The following is a 27,837-nucleotide window of genomic DNA, read 5'->3' on the forward strand; positions in this document are numbered from 1 at the left end:
AGATGACCAACATTGGCTTTTGCTGCTAATGAGGCTCCACCGGGAATAACACGGATTGTATAATTGAAATGGCCCTGAAGAGATAGAAGGTTGATTTTGCTGCTTGAAATTTATTGATGAGATGGCAGATGTGAGATATTTTATCAAAAGGAAGGCTGGCTTCAAATTTTATTGTATTAAAGTGAGTCCAAGAAACTTGAGTCGGGAAACTGGACCAGTGGTTTTATCTTCTGAAAGCGGGACTTAGAGAAGAAACTAGAATTTGAAGACTGGAAATATATTGCGCTGGAGGGAGGGAGGTATAAGGAGAAAATCATAGAGGGGATGGAGCAGGAAGGGGACCCAATATGAGTTAAGAAGTTTCCAGCAGAGCGCTACGGCGAGAGGATCAAAAATCTGTGGGCTGCTGTGGCAGCTGAAAGGCGAGCTCAGTGACGAAGTAGAATTGGTCCTGCCAGCAGATTACGAAGAGATGACGAAGAGAGGGGTGAATAGGCATAACTTTGAATGCATCAGATATGTCGGCTTTTGCAAGACACACACCATGACCTGCTATTTTTATGAATTAGGGCATTGATATTGCTTGTAGAGCTGCCTCTTGGGGCTGAGAGGTCAATAATTAAACACCTTTTTTTCCAGAGATTTTCCAGGTGGCAATTCCAACTGGATTGATTCTAAAGGAAGGAAAGGGTGGAGTGGAAAAGGGGCCAACCATGAAACCTTTGCCCACTTTGACTCAGATTAAGGTTGAGACGACTTGGGGCTCTAAAGTAGCTAATCAGAGATTTTTTTTGATGAATGAGAGATAGATGGGGTGATGTATAAACCTGTAGAAAATCCATTCTTGAGGCCATTGATAAGATAGACTAATTGTGTGCTGGAGTGTGCTGGCAAAAGCTGGGATACAGATGGAGATGGAAACTAACAATAGTTTTAATTGTCATTTGGGGATGACCAGGCAAATAGATTTTGAGTGTGTGTCCCCACAGTAGTTGCATGAGTGGAGGAATCTGCATTGAGGGCCAGTACAAAAGTTATTATTAAAGTTATTGCAAAATAATTGGGGCCGTTATGCGGTCTCTAAATCTGGGAGGGGTAGCTGGAGGTCTGGAGGATGAATGGGCAACTGCTGTTTTTGGGCACAGAGCTGTTGAGTGAGCAATTAAGTTTCAGACTCCACATGCATTGGCCCAAAGGCCACTGAAAATACGAATAAATAGATCATTGTCTCAGGAATAACGTTATCTGTAGAGAGAATTGCTGCTGCTTTGGCTGAAAATGCTTTATGATATTGATTCCCCCTCTAAAATATAATACAGGTAATGATCCAGGTCAGAATGGTGGTGAAGATAGATGGAGCAGAGGACATCCCGGAAGATACAGAAGGAGAGAACAAACTCTCACAGGATTTTAATGTGACTGATAGATCCCCACAATCAGCAACTCAATGATCAGTGAATTCTGATGATGCAATAAGAATGGCAAAGAAATTAACATCCTTACCTTCAATTATTTGATGGCGTAATTGAGGGCAAAGAGTGTGGCGGCGAGTAGCTGCTGCAGACTGAGAAGAAGCTGATGCAAGGCTGAATTCTGGTATGATTATGGTTGGAATTGAAGCAGGGGCTGGCTTAGTTGATGTGGCAGGAAGGGTGGAGACTGAAATGCTTGAGGAAGATGGAGGGGCAGATACAGAAAAAACTACAGTGGCAGCTGATGTTCCTGCTTAAGCGTAACGACCATCTATGCCATCCCAGATGGGTATTAATGGCTGACTAAGCAGCTGCAAAAGGTTGCATAAATTGTTTGACATCCTGGAAGATTTTGATTACATTTCTGACATGTCTACTTTGGCTGCAGATGGCTGATGATCCGACACTGAGGCTTCAGGATGAGCTGGAGTGATAATGTGAGCAGAGCTGGCTGCTTGGGGTGGGGCTAGCGCTGTAGAGCGAGGTGGAAAAACAGGCTTGCTGAAAGAGACTCACAGAGCAAACGAAAAAGATCAGTCCTACTAGAAGCACCTGGAATATTGATTCCCTTGTCGAAAAGGGCTTTGAGTAGTTTGGATATCAGCCAGTCTTAGAAGAAAATTCGCTTCGGGTTGGGGTCCTGACAGCATTTCCTTTTTGAGCGGCTTAGTTGGGGAAGCTCTGGCTCTGCAACAAAGGAGCAATATGGCACAGGTGGTATCAAAATGTTCAGTGAATCTTCAGGTTCAGAAGAGGACAAGGCAGGTAACTCCATGTTCGATGTCAGGTACAGTCTATGTCTTACAAAAAGGTCAAATCCGGATCGGGTAGTCAAACAGGTCCAGGTTCATGAAACCAGGCAAGGTTTCATTCACAATCATTATTTTAATATTCTTTCTCTTTCTCTTTCTCTCTCTCTCTATACGGGCAAAAAGCAAAACGCAAGAGAAGGAACATAGATTGTGACGTGGATTAAATAGGCGGATAGCTTTGATTACAGGAAGAAATAGGAGGAAAGCAACACCAGCTCCTGCCCCCAAACTCCACTTTGAAGTTAACATTTAATGTACCTGTATTTAATAGTGTATATAGGTCTGTAGAACGCCCTCCGTCCCTGTGTTGTTATTTTGTATTTGTTTATTGTTTTATATTTGTGTTTATAGTTGGCAGCGAACCGTCGTGTGTTTTTTTTTGTATGACAGCGTATCTGTACTTTAGTTTTGTTATTGTTTTGCAGCGTGGATGGGAAGCCCCATCCACATTATGAAACTCGTGCAGAAGGTGGCCATCTCCCGAATTAATTAAGTGACTAATTTGTTGCTAATTGGGAGATGGTCACCTGTATAAATACCTGCAGCTCTCTGCACTCGGGGTGAGTTTTCAGAGGAGGAACGCAAATTTAAAAGAATATAAGGATCCGTGAAGGCTACTGCCCAGCCGGACCTTAATTCATTATTTGTGTTCAAGATTTATTTTAGTTTAATTGTTTTATTTCTGCTCTGTGAGCAAGTGTTTATTTTTGTTCAAATATTTTATTTATTTTTTGTTTGCTTTAAATAAAACGGCGCATGCGCCACTGCACCGTACCTTTGTTTTTGTTGTGCTTCTTCTGGTCTGAGTCTCTGCAACGCCATTTCCTGTCACAAGGTCCTTTTTCTCTGTTCATTGTACTGTACTTATTTTATTTTATTTCACAAGGATTTCTTGGAAAAACTTTGTATTTCTGGAAGGAGAATCCTCCCACTAATCAAAACATCATATCTAAACACCATAAAAACTCTGTGTGGCTTGCATTCATGTCACTTCTTTTTGCTCGGCCTCTCAGTCACAAGCGGCAAGGCCAAACAGGGAGATGGACATCTTTAGAGCCTGGAGGAAGGACTATCCTCAGCCATGTATTCCCTAAGGTTTCCTCCTAACAGCAAGTAGGGTTTTTTCCTTACCTGAGTGCCGAGTGGTTCGTATTTATTTTCTGCAGGGTGTGTGGCAGGTCGGAGAGGCCGGTTCTCCCTCAGTGCATTTCACACGTGGGGGGCAGGCGTGTGTTTCAGCTTTTCATTTTCATTACTTTTCATTGATCCTTTTCCTATTTTGGGGGTAGGTGGCATCGCGCCACTGCAGTTGTTGCATTAACCATTCATCATTTTCTTTTTTCCAGTCATAGTTTGGCAGCAGCCTTGTTTTTTTGGTGGAGGTGGCCCTACGAGCCACTTCCTATTCGCTAGACTACATGATGTCATTGTGTTTTCGCTAGTCAACCAACATTGAGGATAGTTGGCAGCACCCATGAACAAGGTCATAGCCAAATTCATTATCATCATTAAATCTTCTGCTCAATTGCAATCTTTCATCTGTTTATCTTTTGATTTGAGCAGCATATCCAAGCACTATAAAAACTCTGCATGGCTTGCATTCACCACTGCATCAATTGCAGGATAGACCATTTTTTTAATGAAAATAAAATACATGCCATTGTAATGTTCAGTGTTGCTCAATAGCCACACCTGCAGACAGACTTACATATTGGTTAAGGCGCTTGCTTGCGGTGTGTATGGTTGTTTGTTTACTGCCAGCCTTTGCCCAGTTAGCAACCAGATTTTGTAGTTTCTTTTTAGATTTCATGCTAAATACAGACCTCTGTCCCATCAATGAGAAGGTGAACCGAACTTAGTGGAGAAAATGAGGCTCTGCTGAAATGGAAAGTGTGGGCATGACAATAATGATATGGAACAGAGTGTAAAATGCTTGATGTGCTGCAATGCACATCACAGACCCGAATTCCAGAAGGTAGCTGTCATTTTCAACACACTATGCCTGCTGTAGTCTTTATAAACTAGAATGTCCTGCTTTGAAGATCAGTCTCAGCATCATGATTTTCACAGTTTCCAGCAGTTAAGCTGTCTGTCTTGATTGACAAAGAAATGACTGAATAGGTGGCCCTAAAGCTGTCTGCAAATTGACACAAGCTGTCAGATCTAGTCAGATCATGACTATCAATGTATTTATTGATAGTCAGTAGGGAATCAATAAATATTTGTTAGTAAACTTTACTCAGCAAAGTATGAATGTAAGTTATGAATTTACTTTTGCAAAACACTTGACTGAATTTTAACTGCAGATTAAATTTTTTTATTTACTGGTAATATAAGGCATTGGCATCTAAACCTATTACATCTCAATGGAAAGGCAAGGACTGGAAACAAACCACAGGCCTTGCTGTTCCAAAATAAACATCTTACCATTCAAACAAAGAGCAAGCCCTGTAGTCGAGAGGTAAGTACATGTCTTGTCCTGATGTTATCACCGCTCGGTGGAGATCCATTGCAGTAAGCTGATTGTGTAAGTGGGTACACTATGCTTTAATTTAGTTCAAAGACTCATTTTCTTTAAGGTTCTGCACATTTACTCTCATATTACTACTGATGAAGCCAATGAAAAAAATGCAAAAAGGTATTTTAATATATATATATATATATATATATATATATATATATATATATATATATATATATACATATATATACATATATATCTGTGTTTCCGCCGTAATAAAACAAAAATTGTTTTATTACTGTATGGAAACCATACAGTATATAGGTGCTGTTCAGTGTTATCAAGCGATGTTATTAGGCTATTGATATTGAGAAACTGTGCTGCGTTGTCAGGGCACGACATGTGCAGCAGTTGTAATGACTGATGTGAACGCTAATAGGCCATCTGATTATCTGAACACATTCCATCCACCAGGGACAAGCCATGTCCTGTCCCCACTGCACTCTGCATTCAGTTTCCAACACACTAATCTTTCCACAGTACAGACTAATTAATTATTGTCTCCACATCCACATTGCCTCCCCTGTCATCAGATCAGATATCAAAGTAGTAATTTCTTTGACCCTGCTTGTGCTTTGTTATTTGTATCATTCAATGTAAGGGGGAAATACAGTGGCATCTCCAGAATATGACAAAGAAAATAAGCAGTAATCTAAATAACCAGTGCTGAATCCTTGCGTAAAGAATAAAGTTATTGTATATTGATATAGCTACATGCAATACTGTAATATAACAACAGTTGTAAATAAGAATGGCTCAGAGCATTCTATAGTGCAAAAAGTATTGTTTCTTATAAGCAACCTCTCTGATATCTCCGGGTTAGTAAATATAATAAATAAAACAAGGTATTAATGCTATTTTATGTTTTGTACTTGATTTCCTTGAACTATTTCAGATATGAATTTCTGCTTGCCTCTAGAAGTGACTGCCAAATGTTCTTATTTCATCATATTTATTTCCTACCAAAACGGTACACATGTACAACAACAGCTAGGTCTGAAGAAAGGAATCTGCTTAGGAAAGAATCTTCCTTTTCATTCCCTAATGAAATTCTGCATTGTTCTAAAAGATTTTGTATTATAATATAAATTCTTCACCACCCATTAATCTCACACATGTCTACGCCATTAGAGTCAGGGTGAAACAAATTGACAGATCTATGTACCTATGATGAATAAATATTCCTTGAATTACTGGGCTTTTCTTCTTCTTCAAGAAGAATATAATTCTTAATAACTTCTTCCAAAACAATAGAAAATCATATATAATAGGCTTTTGGCCAGGTGAGCTGTTTGACATATTAGAAAATGCAGATGATAGATAATTTTATGTGATTGGAGTCACAACTTTTTTAATATACAGTAACATTGGTTGTGTGTGTTTCCATGTAGTTTTCTTTTAGCCAGAAACATTCTCCTTCCAAATGCAAATAAAATAATTAATATTAATATACGGGAAAGTATAATTAAATGTTTCTGTCTGTTCCAATTTGGCCTTGCACCACTAATGCTGTCATATAGCTTTCTTAAACTGGGTTTCCACAAAGTTTTTAGGTTGTGTTGAAGCACTACAAGTGCAGCCTGCCTCATTTGGCCACCAAAAAATGTCGTATTAGTAAATAAAACAACATTCCATAAGAAAGCATTGTGTACTACCCTTGTGTTATTTACTAAACATTTTTGACTGCATATATATTTAATATATATTATATATTATATATATATATATATATATATATATATATATATATATATATATATACACACACATAGTGCCTTGCAAAAGTATTCAGACCCCTAACCAATTCTCTCACATTACCGAATTACAAATGGTACATTGAAATTTCGTTCTGTTTGATATTTTATTTTTAAACACTGAAACTCAGAATCAATTATTGTAAGGTGACATTGAACATAAGAACATAAGAAAGTTTACAATCGAGAGGAGGCCACTTGGCCCATCTTGCTCGTTTGGTTGTTAGTAGCTTATTGATCCCAGAATCTCATCAAGCAGCTTCTTGAAGGATCCCAGGGTGTCAGCTTCAACAACATTACTGGAGAGTTGATTCCAGACCCTCACGATTCTCTGTTGGTTTTATGTTGGGAAATATTTTTAAGAAAAATAAAAAACTGAAATATCTTGCTTGCATAAGTATTCAACCCCTGTGCTGTGGAAGCTCCCAGTTTGCACAGATGAAAGAAATTGCCCTAACAAGGACACAATTACCTTACCATTGGCCTCCACCTGAGAACCTTTAAAGTTGCTGTCACATTTTCTGGATAAAAACCCCACTGTTGAAGGATCATTTGTAAGGCTGTGAATCTGAAGGAAAATGAAGACCAAAGAGCATTCTACAGAAGTTAGATATAAAGTAATACAAATGCATAGATTAGGGAAAGGGTACAAAATAATATCCAAGTGTTTGGATATCCCAGTGAGCACAGTTGGATCAATAATCAGGAAGTGGAAGCTGCATCACACCACCCAGGCACTGCCAAGAAAAGGCTGTCCCTCAAAACTCAGCACTCAAACAAGAAGGAGACTTGTGAGAGAAGCCACAGAGAGGCCAACAATCGCTTTGAAGGAGCTACAGAGTTCAGTGGCTGGGAGTGGAGTAATGGTGCACCAATCAACCATATCAAGAGCTCTGCATAACACTGGCCTGTATGGAAGGGTGGCAAGAAAGAACCCGTTACTCAAAAAGTACCACCTGAAAGCATGTCTGGAGTTTGCCAGAAAGCATGAGAGTGACCCAGCTGTGATATGGGAAAAGGTTTTGTGGTCAAATGAGACCAAGATAGAGCTTTTTGGCCAAAACTCAAAGCGCTCTGTGTGGCACAAACACTGCCCATGCCTCAAGACACACCATCCCTACAGTGAAGTACGGTGGTGGCAGCATCATGCTGTGGGGATCCTTCTCATCAGCAGGGACTGGGCATCTTGTTACAAGTGAAGAAAGAATGGATGGAGCAAAATACAGGAAAATAATGCAAGAGAATCTGCTTCAGTCCACTAAAAAACTGAAGCTTGGGAGGAAATTCACCTTTCAGCATGAAAATGATCCCAAGCACAAGGCCAAGCAATATTGGAGAACAAAAAGGTGAATGTCCTACAGTGGCCCAGTCAAAGTCTTGATCTCAATCCCATTGAGAATCTGTGGCACTATTTGAAAATTGTGGTCTACAAGCATTGTCCAACCAACCTGAACAACCTGGAGCAAATCTGACAAGAAGAATGGGCCAAAACCACTCCGACACTGTGTGCAAAGCTGGTACATACTTACCCCAAAAGACTTAAAGCTGTTATTGCAGTGAAAAGTGGCTCTACCAAATATTAATTTGTGGGGGTTGAATACTTATGCAAGCAAGATATTTCAGTTTTTTATTTTTCTTAAAAATATTTCCCAACATAAAACCAATGTCACCTTACAATAATTGATTTTGAGTTTAAGTGTTTTAAAATAAAATATCGAACAGAACGAAATTTCAATGTACCATTTGTAATTCAGTAATATGAGAGAATTGGTCACGGGTCTGAATACTTTTGCAAGGCACTGTATATATATTCAAGTTTTCCTACAGAACTGTAGCTTCAGCAAATCTGATCCTCATAGTCTATGAATGGAGCTAAAATATCAGCACTTTGGTTTAAAGATATCAAAATGATTCAGTCAGAATGTTTAGTACAGGATATATTTTTTAATATTGGTAGTAAATCTACAATAGTCTACCCTACTCACCTGCATTTCCAACTACATATTATTCTAATAATAATAATAATAATAATAATAAATAATAATAATAACACTCTCTCTCGCCAACAGAATGGTTTCGTATATGTTGTTGTTCTTGTTGTTATGGAGGATCCAGTACATAGGAATTTTATGCAAGTTCAACACATTTCTGAGTAGATGTTGTAATCCACCAGGACTTTCTGTAACTTAATCATGAAAGTCTTGTGCAGCAAGCTGATGCGTTCAATGCATTTATTTTAAGAGATTTTACTGCAACTCTAAAAGTAGTAGTCTCTCAAGCCTGGTGATGTCGATAGCCTGCAGCAATAATACATCTTTGATAATTTAATACATATTTTTGGTACAAATGCAACTTTTTTTTTCTCTCCTTAGCAGGTACCAAATATAGGTGCTACTTAAGGCTAGTGTACAATTTTTGTGCTTTGCAAAGGGCTTCATTATTTATTTATAAGGGATAATTTATTTTATTTGTAGCAGCTTTGTTATTTTGCATAACTACGCTTATAAAACAACATAACTATAAAACACTGGCTATGGCAATAATCTGAAACGTTGATTAAATGGTGTCACATAAGCTTATTTTTTTCTATTTAGTCAAAGAGGCTTGCCAGGGCTACTTCCAGCACATGACAGATAATACAGAGTTGCTTGGTACTGCCTTTAGTTATAGTAGAAAGTTGCACGACGCTGCGTCCCAAATGGGATTGTCATTGCTGAAGTCTTGTGAACACATGGTACAGGCTAAATGAGGAAAGGACAAACTTCCTTCATTTCAGGTCACTAATTGTATTCTGCAGGTGTTCAAATTTGCCATGGTGTCTTGGCCCTTAATGAACAATAGGAAATAGTATTGACATTAGGTCTTATGGCATATTCTCACACCTGTTAGTGATGGAATTTACATTGTAATCTATAATGCATTATTTTTGCTTGTGTGTATAAGATTTACTAGTATAAATTGGAACAGCTTGTGCTTCTACCTAAGAAGCCAAGTTTAGGCTTCTGGCACAATACGTACTGATAAATGACACGTAAAGATGAAGACGCCTGTGTTTGATAATAGTTGAGCATCTATGCTAGTTCTTATGTTGTCAAGTATATTGTCTTAGATATTTAATAAGTTCTCTAACTGCAAAGTAGAGATCTAGAGCTACCATATGGCACCAGATATCCTTTTTTTAATATGAGTACATGTTGTTTGCTGTTCAATGTTACATACTAGTCTAAATGTTGTGCTCCCCTGCACCCAAAAGTGCCATGTACGTCTACACCAAGTTTGGTGTTGATATTACCATAATTTTTTTGTCTAATTCTACCAATTAAAACCTAGCTGTTAATCATGTTTTATCTTACTTTCTTTACTGAATTTTATATATATATATATATTTTTTTTTTTTCTTACTTCTGATATTCATCTGTTTGTAACTATGAAAAATGTCCTGGGCAGGAGGGTATTAAGCCTGGCCAGAATGTTGTTGACCTGTAATGGAATTTGGCAAGACACCGGGAGTTAACAGTAACACTGCCACTCTTCTAGGAAAACATGTGTTTAAAGCAGACAGGGTCTTAGGGACATTGAGGAGAGAGTGATAGACCTGTCTGCAGCCCTGCAAAGTTCTATCCAGGTCCAGACCAGATCAGAAACTGTAGACTGTACATGGCTTCCACAGATACAGTAATCTATCTTCATTAAGTGGCTGTAGAGGACAAATTTCATGCAGTTCTAACATGTGCCTACAGAACTGGCCTGTAATAGTCTTTGCTTGTTGAGAGGTGATCATCCATAAAAATATCCCTGAACTCAGAGTGTCTTTGGTTAAGCACTTCTTCAGGGGAAAGTGGCTGTTGCTTCATTTGCATCCGGTCTGCCTGGGCTGCTTTTTTTAGTATAGTTTCTTTCTTTCTTAAATCATGCTTGATTTTTTAAAATAGTTTTTATCTTTCTGTGTGAAGAATAGTGGTTACACCTTTGAATGTCTGCATAAATTGAATATTGTACTTACACTGTTAATTCGTATTAAATGCATTGAGGACCAAACAATGTTATTTTAGGTTCTACTTAAAAATTAAAAAATTACATTTCAGTGTAGGCTGTATCGCTGCTTTTTGACTTTATATACAAAATAGTCTTTACAGTGCAGTACTTGCAGTTGGCAAAATGTCTGTTGAGTCTGTTGATATATTGTTAATCCAAACTGTTTAGTCTAAAGACTATCAGCTCAATGTGATTAATAGTTGTTAATGTGCAATTGAGGTACAGACTGTGACACCAAATGCTCTGGGATCATCCAGTTTGAATGGCATCTGCTTAATAGAAAATATTATTAAAATCTTCCTGCTGGGGGAATGAATATGAATTTTGAAATATGATGGTGACTTTAAGGTTAGGATTAAGTTTAAAGGTTTGGGCTAAAATTTGTATTTAAGTTCACATTTGTGTCTAAATGCTCCTGGAAGCGTAGATGCTCCTGGAGCAGTTGTCTCCACAACAAATTGACATGTGACACTGCCTCTGCACACAGCTCTTGTGGGCTGGCTGTACATCTGGTTTCTCATACCTCATGTAGTGATAGTTTCTATGGTGAGGCATTATCAGATCATCACATAAAGTCTAGGTTAGAGACTACAATGTGCTTTCAATGAGCTCATGAGAGATGTGTGCATTCTGAATGGAAAACTGCAGCACAGTTCTGTGAAAAAACAGCCTGATGCAGTGTTGTACTGTTCAAGAATTTCAGTTAAGCACTGAGTTGTATACGTCATATTAGTAGTGACAGACAAAGCATTGCCCATGTAAATCATATTACATAACCTGGTCTAGCCTGCTATTTTGAGCTAACACTCTAAGTGGGTACAGACCACCTCGAGTTTAAACACTTTGGAGAACTGCAGACCTATTCTTTAAAAAAAGAATGTAAAGTGATGAGTTTGTCACAGAACTAAATACTATTTTAAAGACTATATGGGCTAGAGTCTCAAATGTATTTACTCCAAATCAATTTTTGCTGGATGGAAAATACAAAACAAATAAGATAGAACGTTCAAATTGATTTTGTACTCTGTACCAGAATGTGTAAAGATTTTTATTTAATCACAGAAGAGTTCCCTGGGAGTGACAGTATAAAAAGATGGAGCAGAGGGGTTCAGATGCTGTTAAACAGTAAATTGCCCCTGATGTGTAGGTTCATGAGCTAGGATTAGCACAATATAAACAGCATTGAAGCATTTACTCCTAGTAAAACTAATTAGGAACATATTGCATTTTGGCCAGCATAAAGTCCAATATAGTCAGGTTTGTTTTATGCAAAAGTACTTTTAAACTATAATTATTAATGGCTCAGTGAAGCATAAATCTTACCTGTAGTGTTAGAGTGCAGCGGTTCTCCTTTTTTCTTCCATATACAACTTAATTGTACAAGAGATTAAATTAATGAGTACCCAGGTGGATTTATTAAGAAAGGGTATTTTGTCAAGCTTCTGGTGGGAGGGGCTAGTCCCATGTTTGACTTTACCAGAAAACTATATCTCAGAAGCTTCTCTGTAATTCTTTAAAATAGCAGATAATGCTTTCTGTTCACCGGAGAGCTGTATTATCCACTTATTTATCCACTAAAAGATTGATGGACTGCGTGTTTAATTTATAAGGGTAAAAACCCATGAGAAAATATTGACATTATTATTATTATTATTATTATTATTATTATTATTACAGTTGTATACAAAAATACATACAGAAGAATTAAGAACAAGATACAAAATAAAGTGACTTCAGTCCTAATAAGAGCAAATACAAAACACAGTACAATTTGATATCGGGGCAGTTCAAGAGCAGATAAGTGTTGATAGATACATCAGGGTTAGATACGAGTGCAAGTGAAATACAAGGTACTACAGATTGGGTTAAGTGCAGGATTAAATACAGTAAAATAGGGAGCAGATAAGAGCAAGTTAAAGTGCATGAAAGGCAGAGTGCTGTATTGTCCAGTCGTTGAGTTCTACAGGTGCCGTCTGAATAGATGTGTCTTGAGGTGCTTGAAGGTGGTCAGGGACTGGGCAGTCCTGACATCCGTAGAAAGGTTGTTCCACCATTGCGGGGAGAGGGTGGAGAAGGAGCAGAAGCGGGGTCTGGAGGCAGGGGAGCATAGCGGAGGTACAGCCAGTCTTCTAGTGCAGGTGTAGCGTAGAGTTCAGGGGGGTATAGAGAGAGATGAGGGTCTGGAGGTAACTGGGTACGGTCTGGTCAAGGCATCAGTAGGCGAGTACAAGAGTCTTGAACTGGATGCGAGTGGTGATTGGGAGCCAGTGGAGTAGAGTAGGAGAAGTGAGGCAGAGAGAACATCAGGTGAGCAGTGGAGTTCTGGATGAGCTGGAGCGGACGGGTGGCGGAGAGTACCAGGGCCTGGACGAGGATTTGCATGGAGTAGTTGGTGAGAAAGGGTTGGATTCTTCGTATGTTGCTCAGGAAGAAAGATCTGAGCATCATCAGCATAGAAATGGCATGAGAAACCATAGGATATGATGAGGGGGCACAGGGATTGGGTGTAGAGAGAGAACAGGAGAGGACCCAAGACTGATCCTTGGGGGACTCTTGTTGAGAGAGGGTAATTTGTGGTGGTTGAGCCGTGCCAGGTTACCTGGTAGTTGCGGTCGAAGCGGTAGGAGGAGAACCAGGCCAGAACAGTGCCAAAGATTCCCAGGTTAGCAACAGAGGATAGGAGAATAGAGTGATCAACAGTGTCAAAGGCAGCAGAGAGATCGAGAAGAATTAGGACAGCGGAGAGAGAGGAAGCACTTAGCAGAATTTAACGAGTTAGTGACAGGAGAACAGTTTCAGTGGAGTGAGCAGAGTGGAAACCAGATTGGAGAGGGTCGAGCAGAGACTGGTTAGAAAGGAGAGAGCTAGCGGTGTACTGCCCACGCAAAGGTTTTAGAGAGGACGGGTAAGAGGGAGACAGGGTTTTTTGAGGAGGGATGTGAAAGAGGCTAGTTTGAAGGCAGAGGGAAATAGGCCAGAGAGGAGAGAATTGTTGAGAAGGGACTTTATGGACATTGTTTACTGGTCATATCGCTCTCTTGTTTAATAATGGCATAGGAGAGCCTGTGACAGGGACCCTTTATGAGTGTTGCACCACAACACTGCTGATAAGCTCTCATTTATACTGCGAAATCAAGTACTTTTACTGATCAGTCACAATTAGATGAACATTTTAAAATAATTTCTACATAAATAAGCATTAATATGTGGAACTAGTATTAGGTTTTAATTTCTTAATTATTTTTTACTAGAAACAAATCCTTAAAGAGGGCAGTATTGCATTATGGTTATCACAGTCAATAACACTGCCTTAATAGAGTGATTAAGGTCATTCAAATACTGTGAATTTCTGCTCTGACCATTAGAAGCCAGCCAAGATTACTATAGATTTTGATGGATTTTAATTGTATATAGAATTTTCAGTTTTTGAAGTGGAGTGAGGAAATTAATTTTGGTTGTTGAGTGGAGAAATGGAGCACTGCCATTTTGGTTGGTAGGTTTGTTCTTTACATTTTCAAAACTACAGGGTGCGCTGTGCATCCCTAATTTAAGATGCATTAACAAGTATCTGTACTCGATAAAATGTAGCTCTTAGTGCTACTACAGTTCAGTCACATCAAGTACAGACAAACTGCTGATCTTGGTAGAGCAGATAAGCTTTGGTTGCCTTTATTTTCCAAACAGTAGCAATACAATTGCAGGTTTAAGAACTTATCGACAGTGTCAGGATGCGAGGGGTGTGGTGATGTGTGTGACATCAGTTTCTAGGAAAGCAGTACACAAGGCAGGAATGCGGGGCAAAAACTGTGTGGCTGTGCAGTGTTTTATTACACAAAATAAAGACTTTTCAAAACACAAAATAAAAGGGCCAAACAAAAGGGTTTCAAAACACAACACAGGAACAAGTTAATCAAATTAAATGAGTACCTACATATACACTGTTACAGGTAACACTTGCTCTCTGTGTCTCTCCAAACCGCTCGATACAGACAAAGGATTACTCCTGGTTTTATACTGTGGCTGGAGCCCAATTAATCAATAATTAACAATTAGGTAATTAAGGCTCCAGCCACATTCTCGCAATCACAATAATGAAAACCACAATAATTATAATGAAAATCATAATGAAAATAGCCGTAATCATGGTGGGGTGGCACCCCGTCACCGACAGTAATTGAGAACTCGATGCTGCCCAAAGCAGTTCAGAAAACAGACAATTTGTTTCTTCTTGTTAAAGAAATGGCACTGAACAATGCTGCTCATAAGCTTTCCTCAAGAGTACAGCATGGTGTAATTGAAGCAAATGGAAATCACATTAAACATCATATTGATTGAAACCTCTGAAATTTCAGAGCAAAACAAATTGATCTCCCATTGCTTTGTAGTCCTCACATATTTTTATAACCTGTCTGTATTTGTTAAGTTGGAATGTCTTAGTAATCATAATTAATTCCATTGATCCACATGAAATGCTCTGGAACACTGTACAACGATGAACTAAATTAATTTTGGAACCAGCTCCACCACAAACAAATGTTTTTTAATTCATGGACAATAACCCCCCCCACCACCACCACCACACACACACACACACACACACACACACACACACACACACACACACACACACACACTGTTCTTAATTTTATCAGATCAATGTAAATACTGGTCAGCACTGTTCACAGGTGACCATAATGTTTGCCAGACAATTGAAACTAAAGACAGGATAGTCACTACTCTGCTGTGTAATTAGCTATGTGACAAAAATGCTTTCATTGTGCTGCAGATATTGTCAGTCCTTGCAATATAAAGAGCAGTGGCTTCAGGTGTTTTTATTGCATCCTGGTTTTTATGCATCCATTGATACATCAATCAATGTAGCTGGTATAGCTTATTAGATGTCTTATACTTGTTTGTGAAAACTGTCTACTATTTACTCTTCTTCTACATCAAAGATAACTCTTCTGTCATTAGGGGTACATGAGTCATTGTCAAACACCGAAGCATTAACAGTAGTTTAGGGTATTTGGACAAGCAAAGTATAAGTCCAGAGTAAATTATGAATTTCGAGTGATGTTGCCACACAGATGAGTTCATTGAATGAATGCAAACATGCTTAGGCGCCTTCTTTTGTTCGGTTAATTAATTAGCCTACGCAAGGAATCTTTGTTCTACTAAACTCTTTGTAGTGATTTTCAGAGAGCATAGCAGAGTACAACCTTGTTCAAAAGAGGTTGAGTTGGGCTGGATCTATTCATATCATAACACTTCTGTATGCCTTTGTACTACAGCATAATTTATTTATCTAGAACCTCATTGACAAAAGGATCTTCAATTTACCATTTTGATTGAACAGAAAAACACATACTCTGTTGATGACTAACATGAACTACAGTATATAACGTTAGCTGAAAATTAAAAACTCCCATGATGGGTAGGTATGTAGTCTCGCTTGTGTATGTGTGTGGGTTGAAAGGGACAGTTTACAGCAAATATATGAAGCACATTTTCAAAGATGTATTCCCATTTGGTAGTGATAATGCAAAAAGGAGGAAAGTCTACCATGGCTGGGAGTCACAAACTATATAATAATTCTTATTAGATATAAAATGCTGTCAAGGACTTGATGTATTTTGACACTGCACATATTCCTTTTTAATTACTCCGCCACGGTGTAAAGTGTTTCTCATCACACACACACACACACACACACACACACACACACACACACACACACACACATACACACACACATATATATATATATATATATATATATATATATATATATATATATATATATATATATATATATATATATATATATATTCTACTCTAGTAGCAGTACAGTACTCATATTGATGCCATTGATTGCCATATAAAATACAACATGCAGTAGTGCTGTCTCCTGTCTTTTTTAATACAGTTTCATTGTGCACTGCATTTCTCAATCAAAAACAGAATTTATTTTTACTGTGCAACATACTGTAACAAAACACAGATATGGCATCTTTACATGTATTCTAACTGTCACAGTCTTCTAGCTGTCACATTGCAATCTATTCGTGTGTGTGTGTGTGTGTATATATATATTAATTAAACTGTATGCGTAAGTTTCTATTTAAATTTCAATTTCAAGTTACAATTCAATGGAAGTTTTTAGTGGGCAAAACCTGATAAAATCTCAAAATGTCTCATCCATGAATAAAAAGCAAATAAAATGTTGTTTTTTTTGTTTGTTTTAAATTTTAATCTCTGCACCCCCTTTTGTGACTTGGTTGCAGATTATTATTATTATTATTAAAGTTTCCAAATAAATAGATAAATTTCATGGTTTTTCAAAAGAGCTAGCAAAAATGAACCATTGTAAAGTCAAACCTCCTCAAACCTCCTATGGCAAAAAATGTTAAAAACAAAACAATAGTATTTATAAATATTTCCTTGGATATATATATATATATATATATATATATATATAGATATATATATATTATATATATATATATATATATATATAAAACTTTTCTTTTCAAAGCTCTTTTTATATGGGCTCATTTGTAATTATTATTATTTCGTTTTTACCATTTTGCCATAGAAGGTTTGTGAATGGATAGCTAGAACTCACCCTCCCATTCGTTTTAGAATAATGCTGGTATTTAAATGTTGCCCCAGCCAATGGGCTCCAGCTGACTTGCTCCAATGCTGTCGTGTCATCATGACCACAAGCATTCTGGCAGCAAGAGGCAGGGTAGCACCTATAGCACTCCTCTCTCTGTCCTTCTCTCTGTCGCTGGGCTGAGCAGCTCTGTGTGTGTGTGTGTGTGTGTGTGTGTGTGTGTGCGTGTGTGGTGTGTGTGTGTGTGCGTGGGTGGAGTGAGCTTGCACTCTGTTCCCTCACAGCAGTAGGGGAGAGAAGGGAGAAATCATGTTCGACAAGACAGGCACATAGCAGCACCTCTCAGCTGTGACACGGGGAAAAGGATCTTGGTCAAGAATACTCTTCATCAAGGTAAAGAACCCAAGTTGGTATTACCAAGGACTAGTTTACTGTATAGTAAGGTCTTGAAAAAAACAAAACAGAACAATTATTTTTTTGTTTGTTTGTTTTCACTGTACTGTATATACAAGATGTATTTTTCATCTATATGAGCAGCTGAGCTAATTGAAAGAAATTAACTTGTTAAGTTATATTTTTACAAGTAAATATAACTTAGATATGCCTTTTTTAGTAAAATTTTTTGTTCAGTTCAGGGCACTTTACAGTATATTCCCTATGCAGTATGTTCAAATAACAGGCTGAACCTGTGTATACTGTATGTCTTGAGATGTTTGTAAACATTTTTATCATAAGGCAATGAAGCATATACGGTAAGTTCTAAAAGTGTCATTGTGATATTACTCACAGAACAGTTACAAGAAAAATTCTCCTAGAACATTTAGAAATAGGCTACAGATTTTAAATTGTCTTTTAAAGGCACTATGTAAAATAGATTGATTGATTGATTGATATCTTGTGCTTAAAGGGCTAAGCTTTTGAAAAGCATCACAGTCGTGTCATGAAGTAGCCTAAATAAATGCATACTGATTTTTATCAAGATCAAGATGTCTGTGCAGAAAGAGATATTTTTGTACGGTGTGAGTCAATCTGCTGTCCTAAGTAATCTGTAAGCTTCTTGACATCATAATGTCTGAATCAAATAAATAACATAACTTGCTTTGTTTTCATTTACTGGAGAACTGTAGTATAACTATTTAAATTTCTTAGTCACTACTAATAAAATTCATGCAGTTCTGTTTTCATGGGGTTAAATACATTTTACTTAGGTTCAGTTTGCTTGAGCAGGGAACTAATTAAATTATTGATACGTGTTATTTTTGTTAAAAATGCTAAGCCAACTTCCTAAGAGATTGATATTTGGCCATTTACACACATTTACCCCAGCTGAGCTTTTAAAATACAGCCACTGAGTGTTATAAAAAAAGAAATAAAAAGGCTGGATGGGGTGGGAACTGATTCCTTTGTCAACAAAGTTAGTGGCACAAATTGTAAGAAACAGAAACATCAATGTGTGTACATTATATAGTATACAAAGTTGGTCTTGTATGACTTTTAATGTTTTTATATATGTTAGCTTTGTGTGGCACAGTACTCCAGGATTTAAAAGCTTGTTACTCTATTGTTTAGTGTTTCAACTGGACAGATTAATAAACCTTTGTGATATATATTAGCTTTTAAGCATTTTTGACCTTCTGTTTCTGTTTTGGTTTCCAACCGTCTGTCATATAGGGTTAAAAAAATTAACAGCTAAAATGTGGCTTGCCTTTTAGAAACAACAGCTGCAGCCAGGAAACATCTTTGCAGGCTGCTTTGTGTGCTTGTCAATATTCTGAAATCCAGAAGCAGGAGGTTCCATATTGGTTCCAAATATGGAACATGCACAGTTTGAAATTCCAGGGGGGAAATGTAGATTGCAAGACAAGTGGCAGTGGTGGGGGGTGGAGAATCTGTTGTAAGAAATGCACCATGATTCAGTAAGCGAAGTCTATAGTACAGACTTTAAGGCTGACATAGATAGTTGGTTTCAAATCAGTAATACATTGTGGTACATGTTAAAAAGCAGTAGATATTTCCAATAAAAAATGTAGGAGCAAAAAAAATGTAAATTATTGGCAAAAGCATAAGGCGTTCAGATTTATGGCTTTGTTAACATGTTGATTTAGAAAATTACAGGTTGCTACCTGCAAGGATCAAAGGTAGTTGACAGGAGGGAAGAGTTTATTTAATTGTAGGACTAATATGTGGTACAAAGATATTTCACTGCCTGACAAATCTTTTTGGTTCAGTGCACTGATGTATCTCAAACTAACAACATATGTGATTTACAGGACGTGGTGCATGTACAGTAAGTCTGTAATTGTCTTTATAGAGGGAAGTTTGACTGTACAGCAGAGTACAGGACAGATTTTCACTGTCAAATTAGAATCGGAATGAGACCATTAAAACGTAGTTTACTCCCTTCAGAACAGGATAGATTTTCACTGTCAAATTAGAATCGGAATGAGACCATTAAAACATCGCTTAATCCCTTGGCGTCCTGCAGAAAAATGTCTTATACAGGAACATTTCACCTGCACCACTCTTCATATTTTTGTTTAAAACATTATTTTTGCCTAAACTTGTCAAAAAGTGAGTGAGGAAGACAGCATTTTAAAATGCTTGATTTTTTTGTCTTAGTTTAATAACTGAGGGTGACAACCTAACATTTGACAGTCTCTGTTGACATAAATAAAACCGATTTTGCACATTTCAGCTGAAAGAAGAAACCATATGCTGCTTGAATTGCTGATGTCCGTCCCCCCCCCCCCCCCCCCCCCCCTCCCCTCCCCCCCCCCCCCTCCCCTCCCCCCCCCCCCCCCTCCCCCCCCCCCCCTCCCCCCGCGTCAGTACATGGTAGGACACAATAGAGTTATCTCAACGCTTGTTTAGACAAAAGTTGTCACTCAACACGACTCCCTTCAGCTCTGAAATCTGAACTGGAAGTCGAGACTTTAGAGTGTGACCCCAAATAATGGGACTGTTGACACCGTAAAAGTAACACTCCACACGACGTGAGGTCAACGAACCATAACAGAAAAAAAAAAATTGTCTTAGCAAACAACACTTCGTAATGGATCATTCAGAACCTATCCTCTTATACTACTATATATATTATATATCTATATTATATATATATATATATATATATTATATATATATATATATTATAATATTTCGTACGTATATAAGATACGTTGTATTCCTGCAACAAACTTGGAGCTGTTACCGCTGAGGCATGTTATAATTGCTTTCTAAAGAGCAGATCTGACATGCTTATTTGATCCCTGTTCATGGATTGCTATCAATCCAATTCTATCAAAGACAAGTCTTTTATACTGTACAGCGGTGTATATCATTTAGTGTACAACCCACTGTTTTGTGTTTGAGATATTGGCAGACTATCTTCAATTCATTTGATAATTTGTTAGCTTTTATAGATTCTGTAAATTCAATACATAGCTGTTATTTGCGTTCAGTTTCTTGTAACGCTTTTATTCATTTTTGACTAACAAAATTAAATTACCTTTTCTGACATAAATAATTTTGTCTGCTAGATTGCAGCGTCCAAACTCTTTCAAAGCTATTTACTCCAAATTATCATTAGCACGTTTGTTTTTCTGCATGGAGAAAAACACCAGTCACAATTCTTAAACAAAAACAGCTTAAGACTGGAATCAGAGTGAGGTAAGTTGCTTTGCATATGTTTACTTTGTAGTTTTGAAAATATAATAGTTTTGTTACAGTATATATTTTGTTTGTTTTCAAGATGTAATCATTATTGAGTTTATGACTAATGTGTTACTTGTTTATAACTGTGAATCTCCTGATTCAAATTCATGTATCTGTGGACCAAATTGTTTAAGAATACAGAGTGCATTAATTTTATTTTCTCATATTGATTTAATTTAGAGGAAGAAAACAGTCTGCATGACATACTGGAATTCTACAGACTGATCAATGCATTTTATTTTGTTAAAAGAGCCTTGTAAAGAGGCTGTTTGTCCTCAGAGGCAGATGTGTAATCCCTACAGTACCATTTCTGTAATATAGATACCATTCATGTTCAGGTTATTTCTTGTTGGAAGTAATGTATGGAATTTTTAAAGAAACTAAAATTCAATGAGAAATGTTATGTACTATTTTAGGTATTTTTTCCCACACCTCATTGGACAGTAGCAGCAAAACATTGAATTGGCTGGGCAAAAAGACCTATTAACACAAGTAATTATTGTACCTGGTAAAAGTAAATAGATATCCTAGTGCCCCAAGCTCTTGTACAGAAACTGGAAAGAACGGATTCCCTACTGCTTTACTCCCAAATTAGAACGGTGGAGCTAATATTAACAATGACACACAGTTACTTTCTCAAAGTCTTTAAACTTGTGTGAACTTTTGGATTGCAGAAAAACTAAAGAGGCAACCTTTAGGTTTGAAATAATGACTTTGCTGTGTAATTCAACCTCATCAACTGATTAATAGGTTGATATGGACAGCTGACCCTGTCTCTTGTATATATACTTATATACTATAAGAGCATATTCTCATTTCACACTTTGGGTGACAGAACTGCTCAGCTTCGATTCACTGCCTCTTGCTCAGACAGAGAGCTCACAAGAAAACACTCTTATAGCATAAGAGAACAGGTCAATTAGACGTAGAACACAAGTATTAGGATAATGGGTTGTAATAAACCAGCTTTAGTTTGAGAGCACAGAGCACACTTGCTTGCACTAGGGTAATTACTTGTTTAGACAAATGGTGCCATCACCTACTGCAGCATATTGCCCTGACATTGTTGTGATATTTAGTACTGCTGCTCAAGAATATTAAAAAACTATGGCAGCTGGTTTTGGACTAGTTGGTTGGCAGCTGACTGCAGTAAAGGGCTGCCGGTTGAATCGCAGTGCACACTGTATGACTGTGCATTGCAGTGCATACATGTATGAATGTGCATTGCAGTGCATACTGTATGAATGTGCATTGCAGTGCATGCTGTATGAATGTGCATTGCAGTGCATATTGTATGAATGTGCATTGCCGGTTGCATCGCAATACATACTGCATGAATGTACATTTCCAGTTGCATCGCAATCATACTGTATGCATTGAAAGGACCCTTTTCTTAAGCCGGATGTTTCCAAAAACCTGTATTTGTCATTCCTTACTGAATACAACAGCATAAGCTGCCCTCAGAGGAAATCGCACATCGGTAACTGAATTGATAACACCGTGTAACAATTTTTTTTTTTTTTTTTTGTTCCTGGGTAGTAAGTGTTATTTCCTAATTGCTTATGCCTCAAAAGTATAGAAAATGGCTATTATTCCCCACAAACTTTGCTTTTGTGACCAGGACAGTGACATTTCAAAATATCACTATTTCCAATGGGAAAACGGGCAAATGTGTGTCTTTTTGTTCACATAAAGTAAAAAAAAAAAAAACATGAATCCAAATTAACATGTATTTATACTAAAGTAATACAAAAATGACTACAAAAGATTTATAAGTGAGTAGTTTTTCGAGATTTACGATTATACTGTAAATACAGTATAATCGTAAATCTCGAAAAACTACTCACTTCTACTCACACGTGCCATAAATATGAACTTGACACAGAGCGGATAATGTTATGAGAGATGTCAAAATTAACATTTTACTAATGAACACCATCTGCGAGATCCATTAACGAAGTAGAATGTGAAACACATTTCAGTCATTGCTTTTTTATACCAGATTCTTCACATTAATATTCAGGTTTGTTCACAAAGCACCTATCTCCCCATGCATGGCTAGCCAGTGCTACCGTCCTTCACTTCACAAGTCACAAAATGTTTTAAACAAGAATAAAGGAGCTACCTAGCCTCTCAGTGCTTCTTAAATTGAACTTGTTAAGATTAATAAACACACCACATGGGCTATTGTTGTACGAGTGGTATTGCAGACAACATTTTAAATGACCTCCTCTCTTATTAAAAATGGTTTCAAAGTGCTTATCTAAATATCATAACCACCCACGCCGCCCACACACACCCTCCTCACACACATCCAGTTAAAAAATGGACAGTAAATGAAATGATGTACTCTTTTATTAGCAAAGAATTGACATTTAAACTGGCTGGTTACCAGAAATTTAGATTGGACAAAGAAATGACACTGCTGGGATTACTCCTGCTGATTCTCCACAATAAGGCATTTTATGGGTTGATTTCCTCCCTCACATTATTCTTAATGAATGCTAATGACACCAGTTTGATTTACTAATCCTTTTGTTTTAATAGATTTTGTATATTTAAGTGGCCATGTTCTCAGTGATTAGAATTGTCTCCATTTCACTGGAACTGTACTCAAATATTTTAATGTCGGAATGAATTTATCAACACAAAGAACAAGATAATTTTTGCCTAATTAATTACCTTTTGTTGGAATGGCTTTAGTTTACAATAAATGTGATGCTTCTGTTTAGTGTGTTTCAAACTGACATGGTCAGATATTTTCTTTCCTAATCTGGATACTTATTACCCAGTTTGCTTATGTACATTCTTTCGCCACTACTGACCCAGACCAAGGCTATCTTGCAACTTTACTACCATTACTTTTTTGCTGTATGCTGTTGTATATCACTATCAGGCTGGAGATTTCCCAAACAAAAAAAGAAAAGAAAAAAAGGTGTATGATATAATACTGAAATATATGTTTATTGTATGTACAGCTATGTTAACCAACAATCAGTGATTTAGACCCATTTTTACACCTCAACTGCATACTCATCAGGACTTATGGTTGCACTTCATTTGAGCTGGCATTTACAACCTAGACTAAGTTTTATTTCATTTTTTGTATCACTACCCTCCCTTACTATAAAACACTCAATAGCAGAATAGGTAGTAATGCTTAAGGAAACTTATTTAATGAACAGTTTGACTAGAAATCTTTCTCAGGCATCATATTTTATAGGGTGCTTAGAATTAAAAGTGCTGTCCTCCCCGAAGTTACGCATGAACGCCCTTGCAAAGGTTCTGAAGTGTTCCATCCTGCTATCCTTTCTTCCCATTGACACTTTTTCCACAGAAATACAGTGCAATACAGTAAAACTGTCTTTACAGTCCCCTTATCTTACCAGACAGTAATTGAATATACATGCCTTCAGTGCTCTGTCCAAAGGTACCAAGTAGCTAACTGGGAACATTACACATCTATCGCTAAAAACATTATTCAAGTATAAAGCAGCTGGAATGAGCAAATGGTTAATTCCCTATGCAGTTATTGCTTGGAAATAAGGTGAAAATAAAAAGGTAACCTGTGCTGCTTGGTATTCTAAAATTATTCCAAGGGTGGCCTTACCGTTTAATGTAGGTTTAGATTTGGTGTCTGAGTTTACATTTGTGACTCAATCGAGTTCAGAGGAATAAACACTTCATAACCTATCCACGTGAATGTGATTAAACCCCCCCAACCCAATCCCAGCTTGGAACTAGCTTACATGCAGGATTTTATAGAGCATTTTGTAATCAGTTCCTCAGATACGGGAGTTACGATTAAATGTTGCATGTAAATGCTGTAAATATTTTGTTTTTTAATAGTGGCTGTCCTGTACATGATCAAACTACCGGTCTAGTAAAAACCATTGGGAACATTCCAAACTACTTTATTAGGAAGTGAAATAGGCACAACATAAAGCAATGTTATGGACAGTAGCTGCATCATTTGACTTCAATCAACTTCAATCAACTGAAGTTCATCGGTCCAGATAAGGTTTTGGGTCACTGAGTAATTTACTCTCCAATTTAGACACTATGCGAATAAAATGTATTTTGGGTGAGTGAAATGTAACATTACCTTGAAATCAAGGATACCTGGAATACTTTCAATAAATACAGTAGATATTTTAATGCTAACTGATGGGGTAAGGCATTAACTGCAGGCTTGCATTTTAACTGTAATGTTACTTTGAACTACTGTACAAAAACATGGGCTTACAAAAAAACCACAAACAATTATTCTTATTTGCTTTATTAACCACAAAATATGGCTGTGGAATTTATTACAATTCCAGTGCTGCTGATGGAATATACTTTGCAAAAGAACTGCATGCACATACAACATATATATATATATATATATATATATATATATATATATATATATATATATATATATATATATATATATATATATTTGTAACATTTAAAAAACAAAACTGCCAATACTGCGCTAATGTAAATAAAGAAACAATTATATTGTATTGATTGCTTTGCTATAGCAATGTAAATAATCTGACTCTCTCCAAACAGGGAGTATTTACTATGTAGATTTACCTTCGAAAAATTCAGTTGACAGATAGGTAAATTGGTAAGCTAGGTTGAAGGGGACTAAGTTGAAATTCACCAGTCACAAACATGCATTGCAAGTGAAGGGATTCAACTATATGTTTTTTTTTTTGCTTGTTAAACAAAAACCCGAACTTAATTTTTTCTGGCAATTACCAGGCAAACTACCGCATGCAGTATATGCCCAATTGACCATTGAGATGATGGGAACCAACAAAGCTGGATAACATTCAAACTTAAGCTGCGCAGCAAAATTGATGTGTGTATTCTGTATGCATTCAATTTAAATGTCATGAGTAATTCCAGTTCTTTCAGTGCGTAAAACACCCAGTATGCAGCTTATCTGGTGAGCTGAATACTCCCACTGTCAGCATAATGCCACTTCCCTTGCATCTAACACAAATAGCACTGTCTTTAAAGCTCCCTACATTATATAATAAAGGAACATCATCAGATAGCACCTGCTTAACACTGACTGGCAAAAAAAAGAGATTAGACCACAATGTGTAGTTCCTGGTCAATTGGAAGCAATGTGTCTTGTCCAGCATTGAAGATTTCTGTGATTTGGGCTAGATCTGCCATGACCTGTTTCTTCTGCTTTTCATTGATTGTTTTCATTGACATGTTGACCAATACAATCACTGCGCTGACGATGTACTGTGTTGCATGAGCACCCTTTATAAAGACCCTTGTGAAGTTAAGGAGAGCCATCTGCTTCCCCCTGTTTATGACTGAATAGCTGGACACAATTCTCACTTAGTTTATATATTCTAGTGCCTTTTAATGGGGTCGCAAATACTTGTGCAATTAAAATATATATATTTTCATTTAAGAAACAGATACGTTAATTTATTATTATTGGCACTTTTTACTCCGAATGAGTCCTCGTTTTCCCATTCTGCCTGAATGTTCCTAACTGGTTACCTAACAACCAACTAAGGCTTTATTCCACTCTTGTATGCCAGTCATCAGAACTTCTGTACTGGTATTGCATGTCAGCCAATCAGCGGAATACACTTCTGTAGTGTTGACTTGACTATATTTGCTGTGAAGGGAGTTCAAAAAGTTTTACTGTATTGCAGCATTTGCTGTTACAGGATAGTGCTGCATGAGCTGTTTGCAAGCTCAGTGGCAAATGGCAACATTGTGTTAATACAAGAACTAGCAGTATATTTCTGGATGCATGACAGGACACGGGCTAACAGCCCTGCAGATCTGTTTTTCCTATAGTTATAATGGGTGCATGTTCTGCGTGGGAAGGGTGCACACGGTGCACCTGGTGGGAGGTGGGGGTTACGAGATGGGAGATTGTGACTGGTCGGGGGCTGATTAAATGTTGCAGTTATGGAGTATAAATATTGGGTGAAACCTGTGCTCCATTAGCTAGTTTGGTTGGGAGCTTCTGTCCGACTGTAAAACGATAAAGAATGTGTAGTGGTACGAGTCTGTTTTGTTTACCATTTTTATTTTATTGTGTGTTTGGTGCATACTTCCTTTTATTTTCTACCCCTCCCTACCTAGTATCTGTCTGTGTTCCTTCTTTGCCAGCAATAATATTTTGCAACAGTATTTTAAAATGGTCCATTTTCTGAAGAAGAGTATTGGAAACAGTACTAGGGAGTCGAGCAACACTGCAAGCAAAAGAAGCGCTGACAACAAGGACCCAATTAGCAGCAAAAAACCAAGAACCTGAAAGTATGATCAAAAAATATTTGGAATACGGTTTTACCTGGTTTTGGTTCTGGTTTGCGTGGGGTGTGGTGAAGTGCTGGCTAAGGAGACCTTAAAACCATTGAAAATGTTGCGTCAGTTACAGACAAAGCACGGTTCTCTTCAAGGGAAACCTATCGATTTCTTTTAATGAAAGTTGACAGAGCTAAAGGGCCAGACGAAAATACTGAAGTTGGTGGCTACAACTAATGAGAAGGCTCTCCATGCATCATTTGCTGTGTCACACTGGATAGCCAACACTGGTAAACCCCACAATATTTCAGAAACTTTTTTTTTTCTACCATGCGCCAAGCGGGTGGTTTCGATTATGATGGGACAAAGTGCTGCCAGCCAGCTTGATGCTCTTCCCCTGTCTAATGACACTGGTGCCAGGCGTATTCACAGTATGGCTATTGACCTGTATGAGCAGGTGATCGTCAAGGTAAAGCAAAGTATTTTTTTTGTAATCAAATGGATGAAATGACTGATGTGTCGGGTGCTGCTCAGATGCTGACCTACATTAGATTTGAAGATGACGGGAAACTAAAAGAGAAATTTCTGTTCTGCTGACCATTGCCTCAGTATGCAACAGGAGAAAAACTCTTTGCTC

The 27,837-nt window shown here is 37.5% G+C and overlaps 1 protein-coding gene across 5 annotated transcripts in view; it reads left to right on the top strand.

Moving 5' to 3' along the window:
• The window catches only part of LOC121312939 (cAMP-regulated phosphoprotein 21-like), a 119,162-nt gene that overhangs the window by 36,212 nt on the left and 55,113 nt on the right, over nucleotides 1–27,837 (top strand). For 2 of the 5 annotated variants that reach the window (XM_041244914.1, XM_041244917.1), the window contains exon 1: nucleotides 17,442–17,603. The exons of 2 other annotated variants lie outside the window; for them this stretch is intronic. The gene's annotated coding sequence lies outside the window, so the exon portion shown is untranslated. Of the gene's footprint in view, nucleotides 1–17,440; nucleotides 17,604–27,837 lie in introns of those variants that run through there. One more of the 5 variants, XM_041244918.1, reaches the window with a different exon arrangement.

Source organism: Polyodon spathula, chromosome 3, assembly GCF_017654505.1.
Source record: "Polyodon spathula isolate WHYD16114869_AA chromosome 3, ASM1765450v1, whole genome shotgun sequence".
NCBI lineage: Eukaryota > Metazoa > Chordata > Actinopteri > Acipenseriformes > Polyodontidae > Polyodon > Polyodon spathula.